The 15393-nt window shown below is 37.8% G+C and overlaps 1 protein-coding gene across 20 annotated transcripts in view; it reads right to left on the minus strand.

Moving 5' to 3' along the window:
* Positions 1-15393, minus strand: part of LOC103795080 (uncharacterized) — a 597037-nt gene that overhangs the window by 266643 nt on the left and 315001 nt on the right. The gene's annotated exons all lie outside the window — the stretch shown is intronic.

Below are 15393 nucleotides of genomic sequence, written 5' to 3' on the forward strand. Positions count from 1 at the left end.
TTGAAACAGTGAGAGCAAAAGGTCAAATCATATGAACATCCTATTGGTAAAAATAATCCAACAAAATGGCAATGACTTCACTGCACTGTTGCCTTCCATTCACATATGCATTTAATACTCTCAAGTTTCCGTCTTACAAAAAAACAGAAATTCTAAGTACAGTTAAGACGTTCGCCATTGGAACTCCCAATTTCCAATATTCAAAACTCTTACCCAGAAATCAAAATCTTAAATTATGACATAAGACTATTGCTTTCAGAAAGGCAGCTCAACGTTATTATCTAAATAATCAAAAACATTTCAATACTTGCACAATCCATTCGTTTACTTAAACTCTGAAATGCTAATAAACATAATATGAGATAAGACAGTGTTCCTCTCTCTCTGGGAAAATTTCAAGCAAAGAAGACAAAAGGAAAGATTATCCCCAAAATAGAAAACAAAACAATGTTTTAAACCTAGACCATTGTTTATACCTTGCTATTTTGCAGTATTTCAAAAAAATGTGACAAAAAGAAAACAAAATTTTCATGTTTTTCTGTCCTTTTTTATCATTAGCAAACCACTGAAGCAGAAGTCATATTTTCTAAATCCTACAGGAGAGAAATCATTATTTAGAGCAGAAGTAGTGACGTGGTAAAGGCTCGTGCACAGGTCTGAAATACAATGAATCCCAAACCATGGGTTTAGTTTCTCTCGTTGCAAAATGAAATGCTCAAAATCTTAGAAGTCCGGTGGTGATTGGCAGAAGCACTGGACAGTTCAAGTATAAAGTCTAGAAGATGGAGACTACAGTTAATAACATTTTAAATGTTTTCATTTCTCAGAAGAACCACATTTTCATATGGTTTAAACTGACCCTTCTTTATGATCTTAAATAATTTCCTTAATTGTCCACAGATAAATTTTCTTCTTTCATTCCAACCTTCTAGATTTCCAAAAGATACTGAAAACAAATTTGACACAGAGTTTTTCAGCTCCTCGGAGGCAGACAAAACTTGGAATTAGGATCTTGCTATTGACCTTACTCCCGTTATCTAGTTTAAACAATTCCTGTGAAAGAATTTGTGAAGAACAGAAGGGCTACATCGTTTAAAAAAAAAAAAAAAAAAATTTTAGAGGAATTAGGCCCAATTCTTATTGCCAGCCAAGTTTAATAGCTAATAAAATCTCAGAGCTAAAATTTTATCTGTTGATTAGGTGACTTCCTCTTATCTTAATAATTGTTGATAAAGAATGTGCACTTTTCAGTTTAGAGGGTAAAGTGGAAGAGGAGAAACATGGCTATGATCACATTAACGTCTGCAGCCAAATAAACGTTATTAATACTTAGTGGAAAGACCGTGAGAACATTGCAACAGGCATTTCCATGAGCACGCCTCCTGGGATGCTGGAAATATTCTATATCTTGATCTGAAAGGTGGTTGAATGGAGATATACCGGTATACAGGCTAGACACATTTTGGGCACTTGACTCTATGTAAATTGTATCTCGATAAGGAAGGGAAACATATCTGTAAGTTGATCTTGTCTTCGTGACTGTAACGTTCACTTTTTGTTTGTTTTGCTTTGTTTGCAGTTAAGTCCTTCAGACCACTTAGGTTCTCCACGGCTCTTATGCACCAATGACGTTTACGTAAAACTCTAAAACACTCTTGAATGTCCCTTTGAGAGTGTTGTCGGCATCCCTTACAGTCTCCTCAAAATAAGAAGCCAACACTTGGCTTACAAAAGACAGAACAGTCACCTTTGCTGTGACTTGTGTTACACAAAATGATTACTATTCTCAAAAGTCCTTTCAACCAACGCGACAGAACCCTAAAACTTTCCACTCTTAGTCAAGCCTTTGGGAAAATAGACTGAAGTATTTAGTTCAAATGCAATTTCTTTTTCAGTCTTCCAAAGTCACCTAAAAGAGACTGAAAGGAACAGAACACTGGGCAAGTGTTTATTGGGGTGTTATGAAACACCCTTTGTGAAGGGTATAGTCCAAATGCCACATCAAGACGTTGTTTAAACTTCTGGAGACAAGAGGAACGTGGCAGGGTGGGAGGGAGGAGAGAAAAGCAAAACTCAATTTTTTCCTGCCAATACATGGAAACATTGTTCAAATATTAACAATACCACCAGCCCATCCTCTCATCACCAGGGCATAGAGAAGGGCAGGAGGAAGGGGGAATAGTTTCTAAAACATTTTCAAGAAAAATGTGAAGAAGAAACCACACTGGAATAATGAACTGGGAAACCGGCTTCAGTCCCAGCTCTGTCACTACCTGGCTGTGCCGTGATCCCTTAATTTCTCCCATTTGCCATGTTTTCATCTATAAAAGGAAGAGGTGGAAGAAAATGATAAATACATCCAAGGAGTCCAAGTGCTCCCGGTCTTGCTGAATTATAATATCTCCTACTGAGTCCTGTTGGGTTCTATAATTTTCAGTAGGAAGAGGAATGTTTCCACTTGGAGTAGGAGGTTTTCGCTGTTTATTTTCATGTCTACCGTAGCAACATTCAAACGTGTTGGGATCACAGAAACGTCTGGCTCTCTCCCCAGCGTGCTCTTGCTGGCATGTTTTCCAAAGAAGCAGACTTAGAACAATGAAGTACAAAACCAGGGAACTTTCTACATCTCCCCCAAGATTCGGAATTGGCCTATGTTAGTATTTTTGCCAGTGGTACCATTTTCCTTCAAGTTTTTGTATAGGAATTCAAAGGTGAATATCCCCAGGTGATATTCATTGAATTTTACCAAAAGCATGTACTGTTTACAGTTAAAATCATGAGAATTGCTGAACACAGTGGCTCAGGCCTGCAATCCTAGCACTTTGAGAGGCTGAGGTGGGCAGATCACCTGACGTTGGGAGTTCGAGACCAGCCTGACCAATGTGGAGAAACCCCATCTCTACTAAAATTACAAAATTAGCTAGGCATGGTGGTGCATGCCTGTAATCCCAAGTATTCGGGAGGCTGGGACAGGAGAATCGCTGGAACCCAGGAGGCAGAGGTTGGGGTGAGCCAAGATTGCACCATTGCACTGCAGCCTGGGCAACAAGAGGGAAATTCTATTTCAAAAAAAAAAAAAATTTGGGACTCCTCCAGATCCCCTCCCACAGCAATGTGGGAGCTGTCAAAAAAAAAAAAAAAAAACCCTAAAAATTATGAGTATTGTACTAATTCGGAAGGTAAATCTGCAAATGGGGTTAAAACTGCACAGCCCCCAAAAACCTAAGGATTTTCAGTGTCAGTTCTTTTCTGGATATTTCAAAGCAAGGCCTCCAAAAATGCAATTATTACTGGGTTAGTTTGCAGCTTGCAACATGAGAAAGACATCAAGAAGTTTAAGATGTATTCTGTCAGTGATGACAGCCATTGACAGAGGATGCCAAGTGTTGCAGACCTGTGGATGTGAAAGTCTTGTCGCACTATCTAAGACATATACTGTCAAAACTACTCAGACACACAACAAATGCATGGAAAAATAAAAACTTGGCATTGCTGCTGTTCAGAAAACAAGTTTTGGAGATAGGACCAGGACCTTAGGGACTGTGGCATCCATCAAATGATAGATAAGCAACATGGTTCTATTTTATTTGGTAAGCACTTACCAGGAGGGCTGGTGACCATCCACCTCTGCCGTCACAAGCACCTGTCCTACCCCTGGACTGGAGTTGAGAGAGTTGGACAAGAAGGGGCATAAGAGAGTTGATTTAAAATAAAAAAATCTGGCTAAAGATGTAGGATCCAGAGGTAAAAGGAAAGAACCCTCAGTTATCTTTATTCTGACACTGGTACCACAAATATGCTCCATGAAATCCAACCAATGCTACCATTAAAAAAAGAAGGAGGCAAAGATATGTTGAAGTGGGGAGAAGGATCTGTTTAATATTTTGTTTACCAATTTCATTTGTGTTTTCACAACAAGGATGTAAAACTAAATTTTACTACCCAGCATGTTTGCTGAAAATAAAAGCATAGTTTAATAATAAGCTTACTTTCAACTGCAAACTATTCTCATTTCTGTAAATCCTAAGCAACTCTGATGTTCAATTAAAAGGGAAGTTCACTCTCCTCTTTGTGTAATTTCTAAAAATAGTTTGCTTAGCTAAATATGTAGGTCCTGCAAAATTGGCTAGATTTATGAAACATTCTTTAATAAACCAAACAATGACTATATAAAAAGCAGATGCAATACCTTTGTAATTCAATTTTATAGTTTAAAAATATTCTCTATGTAAGTGCCAAATTCTGCCCTACAGAGACACAGGGCTCCCACTGACGTCAATGAGAGCCAGGCACCCACAGAGGAGGGCAAAACTATGCCCTGAGCTCTTAAATTTAGTAATCCATTAGGCACAGTGAGGAAGAAAAAGATCAGTTCAAATACCATCTCATCAGCATTTAAATTTGCCAGTGTTAAATGCTGTTGGATGCATGTTTAAACCTACAAAGCTGATAGATGTAGGAAGAAGCACAGGAGCAGAAGGATGTTTTTCATATAATAATTTAAATGGAATTTTATGTACACTTCTATTCCCAAGGATAACTATGCCTTTTTTCCTTCTCAGACTTTTTTTTAACCATTTTAGATGACTGAAGAGTCTGCTTTCCTGAAATAAAAGGTAGAATTTGTGATTGTATAATCAAGGAAAAGCCTCTTTCCTTAAATGAGTAAAAAGAGGATTTATATGGGAACTAATCACAGCTTCTGTTGTAAGCCAGCGCTCCTGTATTCACTTGAATTAAAAAGACAAAGGAAAGACAATATGAAGACAGAATTGCTACAAGTTGCAAAATCTGAGTGTCATTTCCAGGGAAGTCACTGACTTCCTGCAGAACTTTAGTACCTCAACTTATAGCAATCTATTATCTTAACTGAACATTATTGAAATAAATTGAGGATGCAATGTCATACTTTCAATGTAAAAATGCTTCAAAGAATTAAATGTATCCTGGAAAAATGAAGTCGTAGTAGCAGAAACATCATCTGGATATAGTCTCAAAATTCAAATACTCTATCATTAATGATGTTATCTCGCCAGACCCTGTCATTAATGGAATTTTCCAAAGGAGAGTTAATTCCCTGACTGCTCTGTAAATTTAAAAAATCTTAAAGTCATACTAGCTGAGTTTAATTTTAAAGCATGACAAGAGTTAGACAATCTTTTCCTCAACTACCCTTTCCTTCTTTCTAGTCTCTTCCCTTTTTATTTCTTGCTGCCAGAATAATCTTACTAAAAAATGTTCTTCCCAGTTAAAATACTTTTGCTGCCTCTCCAATTAACCACACAGCAAGTCTGAATCAGCTAGCTAAGAACTAAAGTTCTCTTTAATTTGGGCTCCAATCTCCAGTAGGCAATCTGAACTCTACATCGTCCTCATATAAAGTCCTCCATACTCACCCTTCCTGTGCCTTTGCCACTTTGCTCTATCTGCCAACAACCACATCACCAGAGGTCACCATTCAGATTTATTTCAAGGTCAAATTCACAAATCACCTCCTCCACAATATCTCCCACAATCTCTTGCTCCCAGCTAGAAGTAAATTATTCCTCAACAAATACATTATCCCCAGAAATATATTCCAAACTCCCCCTTGGCAGTTAGTTTGTTCCCTCACTGCAAGAATGGCTTTCCTTTCAGTTTTAATTACTAATGTGCCATTTATCTTTCTTATTAGCCTATAAGCCCCTTAGAGGCAATTTGTATATTTAATTCATACTTTTTATCATAAAATACCTAGGCTAGTAACTTACTAGCCTTACAAGAGTCAAAGATATTTGCCAACAATGAAAAGGATTGGTATACAATGTTACAATGGCTGTTGGGAAAACAATCATCATAACCCAAGTCAAAATAAAGTACAATGCTGGCTCCATCTCAAGAGTGGTCAGAGAGCAAAGAAGGACTATCAAATGGCTTCTAGTCTGGCAGCAGCTTGCAGAGAGTATTTCCTCCCTGGGATCATGTCTTTAAATGTGAAAACATCATTTGTTATATTATTGCTGGTGAAAGATAAAGAGAGAGGTAGCTGAGGAGGCGTTTGTGCCATCACCATCTAATCCCCACAACTCATGTGAACGCCGCTCTCAATGACTTGGGAAGCACGGTAAGTTTTATAAAAGACAAGACTCACAATAATGCATATGAGGAAAGCTATTTCCCTGACACAAGCAAGTCTATGATATAGTGTCCTAATCTCTTGTCTCTGTTCCCTAGGGGATTGAGAATTAGAGACCTTGGGCAGAAAACCAGGTTGAAAAGACAGGAAATATGATGCCTTGGCCAGATGGCTGCTAATTAGTCTAAAGGAAACACTTTGCAGAACATGTAATCAATTGAGATGCCGTTGGAGATCCCTTAACCATTTCCAGCCCAGTAGAACCCAGTCAGCTGACTCACCTGTCACATTTATGGAGCATGCAAATGCTGGCCACCTTTTCGGGGTTTCTGGGTTCGTTTCAGTGGCCTAGAGATTGAGCATTGGCACTTTTAACAAGCACCAAGGACACTATGTTGCATCAACCGGAGATAAAGATTCCAGTTGAGTTTAAAACCTATTTTTCTTTTTAAATTCCAGTACCCCCATGTAAAAACTAAATCATTGTGTTAACAACATAAAGTGTCCAATCATGGCTACTAGGTTCACAAAGTAAGGCACTCAGAATAAACGTGGATATATACAAGATAAAAATATTTTATTAAGTGTGCTATTGATTAATCAGCAATACTCTCAGGCAGAATTTGCGAGGAGAGGGCATGTTCATAAACATTAAGGAAAGTCCGCTAACTTAAAAGCAAAACTACTCTGGCCATAATACATTAGAATTTCATTAATACAATCAATACTTTTGTTTTGAAATGACACAGTTTTAAGCAGGTAAAGTACAACATACATATTTATCAGATCACTTGGGACATTTGATGTGGCACACAGCTGCTTAATTCATTTCTCTCTTCTGTTTTCCAAATATGCATAAGTAAAACGGCATATCTAAGGATTTTTTCTGGAAATTCTACTGTTTCTCTCTCCTCTTCTGAAATCGTTTTTCTTTTCCTTTACTATTAGAAGCAACAATGAAGTATCATCATTTAGATGTTGTTGTAGAAGAAGCCACTCTGAATTATACATTTGAATCTAATCTGATCTATATATAGTCCCTGAGCCTCAAGAAAACTTGGCTGCAAATAGCATTCTCTCAAAAGGTATTTAGTCCTCTTGCTGCGTTTTTTCTGGATGTTATATTACTTAAAAACGAAGGAATAAAAAATAAGATGGTGAAAGTTATTCACAATGTAGAAACTTGCAAGAAACTTCAGGGTTGTGAAATATCATGTTGCTATTTTGAACAATTTTCTCTCTTCTTTCAATCAGATCAAAATTTTGTCACAGCTCTGGTTACACTTTCCAAATGTAAAACCTTTCCCTTTTCCCAATCATCATCAATATTGCTTTATTTTATAACTCAGCATGTTTTAAAGTTTACTTGAAAAGGACATTCTTCTCCACTTAGCTATATTAGATAGGGACCAGAGTGATTCTACAGTAAAAATAAGCAAAAAGAAATAGTTATAAAAACAGAGAAAAGTTAGCCTTGCTTAGCAAATTTCTTCCCACTTAGACTAAGTAAAGATTATTGTAATATTATCAGATAGAGGGTGTTCTAAGCCAAAGAAAAGAAAGAACAAAAGGAAAAACAGAACAGTATCACCCAGGAGACACCAATCCAAACAAGAGGGTCATGATTCTGAACCCTTTCAGTATCAAGTTGAGCCTCTCAGCAATTTCTAGCCCATGTGATAGCTTTTTAAATTTGCTGCCCATGGCTTAGTACAAAGTCAAACACTACTTTACATCGGAACTCATCAAGTCGACTCCAAAAGTTCAGATACTACAAAAATCCTGGCCGGGCGCGGTGGCTCACGCCTGTAATCCCAGCACTTTGGGAGGCCGAGGTGGGTGGATCACGAGGTCAAGAGATGGAGACCATCCTGGTCAACATGGTGAAACCCCATCTCTCCTAAAAAAAAAAATACAAAATATTAGCTGGGCACAGTGGCACGTGCCTGTAATCCCAGCTACTCAGGAGGCTGAGGCAGGAGAATTGCCTGAACCCAGGAGGCAGAGGTTGCGGTGAGCTGAGATCGCACCATTGCACTCCAGCCTGGGTAACAAGAGCGAAACTCCGTCTCAAAAAAAAAAAAAAAATCCTTCTTCAGTTCTTTCTGATTGCCATTTCTTCCTGACTTGAGGTCCAGAATGATGAAGCAGAAAAGGGTTACATTAAGGGGGAAAATAGGCCTACTGAGCTCATATGCGGAAAATGAGGCAAGAAAGGAAAATCATCTCCTTAAATGACCTTAGGCACCAACTGAAAATGACCAACGTGGGAGGCCTATAGAACAGATATATTTCACACACACAAAACTGTATCTTCATCTTCTAGCTGAGCCTGACCTACACCTGGTTTTTACTTGCTCACGTAGGCTTGAAGAATAAAAACAAAAAAGTCAACTCCAGGAATGCTAATGATTTTGCATTTACCTTTCCCCCAATACTTCCTCCTAAAATGCTCTAGAAAACATCTATGCACACACACATAACTGGACATGCTTAAACAGGAAGTTCTTTTAGCTGGAAGAACTTAACACATATTTGGGTGTAAAGGAAAAACAAAGAGAAAGGAGGAATAATGTCATATTAAACAAAGTAATGGGTTTTTGGGTGGGGGGAGGTTGTTTTTTGTCTGTTTTCTTAGAGACAAGATCTTGCTCTGTCACCGAGGCTAGAGTGCAGTGACACAACTGTGGCTTACTGCAGCCTTCAACTCCTAGATCTCAAGTGATCCTCCCTCCTCAGCCTTCCAAGTAGCTGGAACTACAGGCACGTGCCACGACACCTTGCTGATCTTTAAAGATTTTTTTGTAGAGATGTGGTCTCACTATTATGGTCCACGTTGGTCTTGAACCCCTCAAAGTGATCCTTTCACTTCAGCCTTCCAAAACAATGCAATGTTAAAAATCGGTTATGTTAATTATAAAAGTTTTTATATTATTAATAATCATATTCTAGATACATTATGCTTCCATTAGACATAAGCACTGTGGTTACACACATGTGCTTCAGTCTACGCTATGCGTGTCCCTGTGTGGAATTGTTTGTCCCAGTATGGCTTATCATCCCTTCTTTTTACGAGTGCAATGTCAAACATTTCTGCTCACATGGAGTCTTATTTAGAAGGCAAACGTTCTAAAATACAAGTCTCCTTATGTGATTTCCCCACTTCCAATACTCAGAGGAAAGAAACCAAACATTCTTCTCTGACTATATCCCATCATTTCTTTTTCTATTTCACAGCAAGCTATTAGAAACAGAGCTACAATTACTCCTACTTGAAACTTCTTATGCCAATCTCAGGTACTCAACTCCTTCATTTGGCCAATTCTTGTCTATCCTTCAAGACAAAGCTTTAACCTGGAAGCCCTCCCTGATTGCTTCTTCCCTCAACCCAGGTTGGACTGCCCTCCACTTTTGTGGCATTCAGAATATAAGATGGCTTTTTAACACTCCTTCATTACTACCTGTTCACGCCTGTATCTTTTAACTAGATTTTAATCTCTGTGATAATAGCAACCATATAGTATCATCTCTATTCTTAAGGCCTAACCATGCCTAGCATGTGGTAGATGGTCAGCAAACATTTGTCAAGTTAGTAAATGAAATCTCAGCCAATTCATTGGCAAACAATTTACATACCAAAGAGATAAAACAAAAAAATAGAAAAATAATGTAGTCCATAAACCGCTTCACAATTACATGTATATTAAAATTCAAGTTTAACAACAATATACATGTATAGCTATATAAATATATTTGACAATAAGCCTTTCTAAACTTCAATGTCCTTATGAATATCTCTCAAACTTGTACTATTATTAAACTTCATTGCAATTATTTTTAAAAGTATCCCTTATTTCCCTCAACATGAAGGTATCTTAACCACAATGCTATTCCTTCCTTACCTGTGTGTCTCTAAGTCCTAGGTCTGTTCCCATGATACCAGTAATCTTTAATAAGTGACAGTAAATTAATGTTGCTCATTTATTCTTGAATCTTAATCCCTTTTAATACAATTTCTTATATAAATGAGCCCAAATGTCAATTAAGTAGGAAAGCAGATTGCAGTGAAAGAATTTCTAGTCCACTTATCTCAAAAAGCACTCTGTGTATAAACATTCTGGTTTGAGAAAGCACACCTTTATCTCCTTGGTTTTTAATGTATGTGCTTCTGTATGTGTGTTGGCCATATCTCCAAGGACTTCCAGTCCACAGCTGACATTACCTCAATATCATCATGAAATTTCAATCTGTACAAAGCAGGTATTTCTCTGACCACTGTTTAAGACAGAGCTAGTATAACTTCCTGTCTTAGAATATCTTGCATTGTGGTGAACACAGTGCAGACGCTCAATATAGACATCTTGTGTGACAAAGAAAACAGTCAACTTTCAAATTAGTGTCTCATGTCACATCTTTCTGCTAATTCAGACCAATACAAGTTCAATGTGGATTTTCTGCCTAAGTTGGTGCTAACCAACTCTCTGAAAACGTTGTTCTCATGATTCCCTTCACCACATCAACGTTTTATGATGGATGACCATGTTTTGACTTAGGCATATATATCATACACCCCCACCTTTTCTGAATGAGAGACATGGTGGCTGCCAAGTCTTCACCCTTCTCTAACTCCAGTGGTAGCGCCATATGCACCTGCTGTCTGGGAAGAGTCAGCTGCAGGTGGCACAGTGCTTGCATTCACTTGTTTGGGGAAGGAATTCAGGTAAGGGCTGCTGGAGGCGGAATCCTTACAAGCAATCTGCCACAGTTAGACCAATAGTATTCATATTATCCTAAGAAAAACACTTCATGTGGCAGCTTTCCAAGATAGATTCCTTTTCAGAAACCAGACTGATCTGAGTAGAGTCCTTTTCCAAATTTTAGAAAGTCCTCAAGCTTCAGGTAGCTTTTGTCAAAGTTCTTATCCAGACTAAACCAAATCCCAGTTCCTGTCCTAAATTTCCTCAAGGCCTTTATTTCTGGATCCCACTGAGTTTTTGCTTAGAAAAAACTCATCACCACCTGACAGCTCTTATTATCACCCTCTTCAAACAAGGAAAGACCACTTAAAGGCCAGCCCTTAAGCTCTTCTAAGGAGTCCCAATCTAAACAAAAGGCAAAATACATAAAAGGCGTAAAGATCAAAACGAAAGTAAAACTGTCCCAGTAAGGAGGTAAATTGATAGTTTACATAGAGAAAGCTAAGGAATAGACACACACACACACACACACACACAAACACAAACACAAACACACACAGCTATAAACAGAGCTAGACTGCAGGTCATGAGGTCAATAAACAAAAGTAAATTGTGCTTCTATGTTACAACAGCAAACAAATTGAAATTTTAATTTAAAAATAATTCTAGAATAAAAATGAAAATACAACTTTTCAAAACGTGTGTGATGCCGCAAAAGCAGTGCTTAGAGGGAAATGATAGTATTCAATGCATATGTTTGAAGGAAAGATCTAAAACCTTCTAAGTGTCTACCTTAGAAAACGAGATAAAAAAGTAAATTAACTCCAAAGTACACAAAAGAAACAAAAATTAGTACAGAAATCAATAAAATCAAAGATAAGAAATCAGTAGAGAAAATCAACAAAACCAAAAGATGACTCTGAAACGATCAAGAAGATTGATAAGCCTACAGCCAGGCTCAGAAAAACGAACAGAAGACACAAATTACTAACATTAGCAATGAAAGTGAGGACATCACTGCAGGTCACAGAATCATCGAAGGAATACCGTGAAGAAGTCTGTGCCCCCAGATTTGATGACCCAGAAGAAATGAACGAGTTTCTTGAAAGACAGTGTGCCGAAACTCACACAAGAAGAAACAGACTATCTGAATAGCCTCCTATCTATTAAAGAAATTGAACCAATAGTTAATAACCTTCCAAAACAGAAACCACCAGGCCTAGAAAGATTCCTTGGTGAGTTCTACGAAACACTTAAGGAAGAAATTCTAAAAGTTCTCTACAACCTTTTTCAAAGGATAGAAGCATAGGAAATACTTCATAATTTATTCTATGAGGTCAGAATTACTGTAAACCAAAACCAGACAAAGATACTACAAGAAAACTATAGACCAATATATACATGCTAAATAAACACAGAAGTAGAAACCATCAACAAAATGTTAGCAAACAGAATTTAACAGTGTATGAAGAGTATTATATACCACAACAAAGTGGAAGTTATCCTAGATATGCAAAGCAGGCCCAACATCTGAAAATCAGTTAGTGTAATATAATATATCATATCAACAGGCTAATGAATAAAAATCACATGTTGTATCAATAGATGCAGAAGAAATATTTGACAAAACCAAACACCCATTCACGATAAAGACTCTGCAAACCAGGAATAGATGGAAACTAACTCAACTGGATGGAGTCTACACAAAATACCTACAACTAACATCATACTTCATAATGAGAAACCAGAATCTTTCACACTCAGATCAGAAACGAGGCAAAAATTTCCCCTCTCACCCTTCCCTTTTAACCTCGCACTGGAAGTTCTAGTAATGGATACAATGACAGTAAGTACAGTTTGGTGCCATTGCCTTGATTCATATTAAGGCACCAACAATTTTACCCATTATTGCTTTTACACAATCAAGTACAAACATCAATTCAGTGTAAAAAAATTATTTTAGTATTATTACATAAATAATTTGGCCTCATGACTCTCTAAAAGAATTTCAAAAGCCCCATCGATCTGCGCACCGCACTTTGAAAACCACCATGATGGGCAAACAGAGCAACAACAAAGAATAGTAATTTAAGAAATATATTCAGACAAACACATTCAATTGATTTTCATGGCACAAAGGCAATTAATGGAGGAAAAATTTTTTCAACAAATAAAACTGGAATAATCACATATGCACATTGAGAAAAACGACCCTTGATCCTACCTCAAACCATACATAAGTAACTATTTTGAAATAGATCACAAACCTAAATTTAAAAGCTAAAACTAGAAAACTTCTAGGAGAAGCCTGTAATCCCAGCACTTCGGGAGGCCAAGGCAGGTGAATTGCTTGAGGCCAAGAATTTGAAACTAGTCTGGCCAACATGGCAAAGCCCCATCTCTACTAAAGTACAAAACAAATAGCCAGGCATGGTGGCACACACCTCTAATCCCAGCTACCTGGACAGCTGAGGCACGAGAATGGCTTGAACCCGGGAGATGGGGGTTGCAGTGAATAGAGAGCATGCCTCTGCCCTCTAGCCTGGGTGATAGAGCAAGACTCTGTCTCAAAAAAAAAAAAAAAAAAAAAAATCTGAGAGAGAAGAGAATAATATCTTTATGACGTTGGCCTAAATAAAGAATTTTTTAAAAGAACGAATCATAAAAATATTATCCAACTAAAAACTTCTGCACAGCACAGAAAACAATCAACAGAGCAAAGAAACAGCCTACTTGATTTGGGTCTTTCACAATGTGTGTGTACTTCAAAACGATCTATTGCACGTAGTAAATACATGCCATTTTATCTTTAAATTAAAAAAAAAAACTAAAACTAAAAAATTATTCAATCAGTCTTTCCTATGAAAACGTACATGCCACAGCCTCCTTCCCCGTTACACACCACGACACAGATTGATTGGATAACCTCAGTGCGTCAGCCATTTCTACTAAATTGCCAGCAAGAGGAAGTCATCGCTTTTCTCCACCATCATCGACTCACCACGTGCTTGCTTGTCGGTCATAGTTGAGTCAGATCTAAAGCATCTATCCATTACATTTAAGGAAAGGTAACTGAAATTTCATTATTAAACTTTACAGAGGAATCTCTACTGCTAGTTTGGAGCAGATTTCTTTCAAGAATAGATGAATTGCTTAGCCTGCTGCATGGTGATAGTGACGCATTTGAATAACTAATTTGAGAGGGGAGCTATGAGGTCACGAGAGAGGAAGCTGTAAATAAGATTATCACCAGAAGCATCTTACCAGGCACTAACAGCTACAGACATCAAACAATCACGTTTCGTTCCGTCTCCTACATGGATGCCAGTGGTACTGCCAACAAAGCACAGATGCACACCACGTGAGCAGGTGCAAGGACGATTTCATGAGCGGCGTGGCGGCTGTTGGGAAACAGTGGTGGGCCCGTCCCACACTGGAATTGTACATCTGTTATATATCCAGCATTTCATAGTGGAAAATCTTTGCATTCATTTAACCCCTTTGACAGAGCATGCATTTAGCTGGGCTAAAGATTTCATGAATATTCATTAGTGTAGCTTATTTACATAGTCACTAAGCTATTAAACACTGCAGCCAGTATTCCAAACCAGAAATCTCTATTAGCCATCACGCATGTGCGACCACAGAACTATGGTGATTGATGTTCATAATGACCCTGAAGCACTACAGGATTTTTAAATCCTTTCCATATTAAAGGAAGTACATTCATCTCCAAATTAAATTTCAACTAAAAATTAAAATGGTAATGAGATACTATCTCTGGTCTATTAAATTGGCTAAGATGAAGAGAAATGGTGAAAGTATGGGGACATGTGTCCCCTAAAGACTGCTTAAGAAAATGTAAACTAGTACAAACTAGGTTTGAAGAACGGTTTTTCAAAATACGTTGTCTTTAAAAAATTTTTTTATTTATACAGATTTTTGGGGAACAGGTAGCGTTTGGTTACATGAGTAAGTTCTTTAGTGGTGATTTGTGAGATTTTAGTGTAGCAATATACACTGAATCCAATTTATAGTCTTTTATTTCTCAACCCTTCCCACCCTTTCCCCAAGTCCCCAAAGTCCATTCTTCTGCCTTTTGCATCCTTACAGCTTAGCTCCCACTTATGAGTGAGAACATACAGTGTTTGGTTTTCCATTCCTGAGTTACTTCACTTAGAATAATAATCTCCAACCCCATCCAGGTTGTGATGATTGCCATTAATTCATTTTTTACGGCTGAGTAGTATTCCATTGTACATATATCCCACAGTTTCTTTATCCGCTCATTGACTGCTGGGCGTTTGGGTTAGTTCCACATTTTTGCAATTGCAAACTGTGCTACTATAAACATGCTTGTGCATCTGTTTCGTAGAATGACTTCTTTTCCTCTGGCTAGACACCTAGTAGTGGGATTTCTGGATCAAATGGGAGTTCTACTTTTAGTTCTTTAAGGAATCTCCAACACAGTTTTCCACAGAGGTTGTACTAGTTTACATTCCCACCAGCAGTGTAGAAGTGTTTCCGTCAAAAAAAAACTGTTGGCCAGGTGCGGTGGCTCACACCTGTAATCCCAGATCT

This window comes from Callithrix jacchus, chromosome 9, assembly GCF_049354715.1.
Source record: "Callithrix jacchus isolate 240 chromosome 9, calJac240_pri, whole genome shotgun sequence".
Lineage (NCBI taxonomy): Eukaryota > Metazoa > Chordata > Mammalia > Primates > Cebidae > Callithrix > Callithrix jacchus.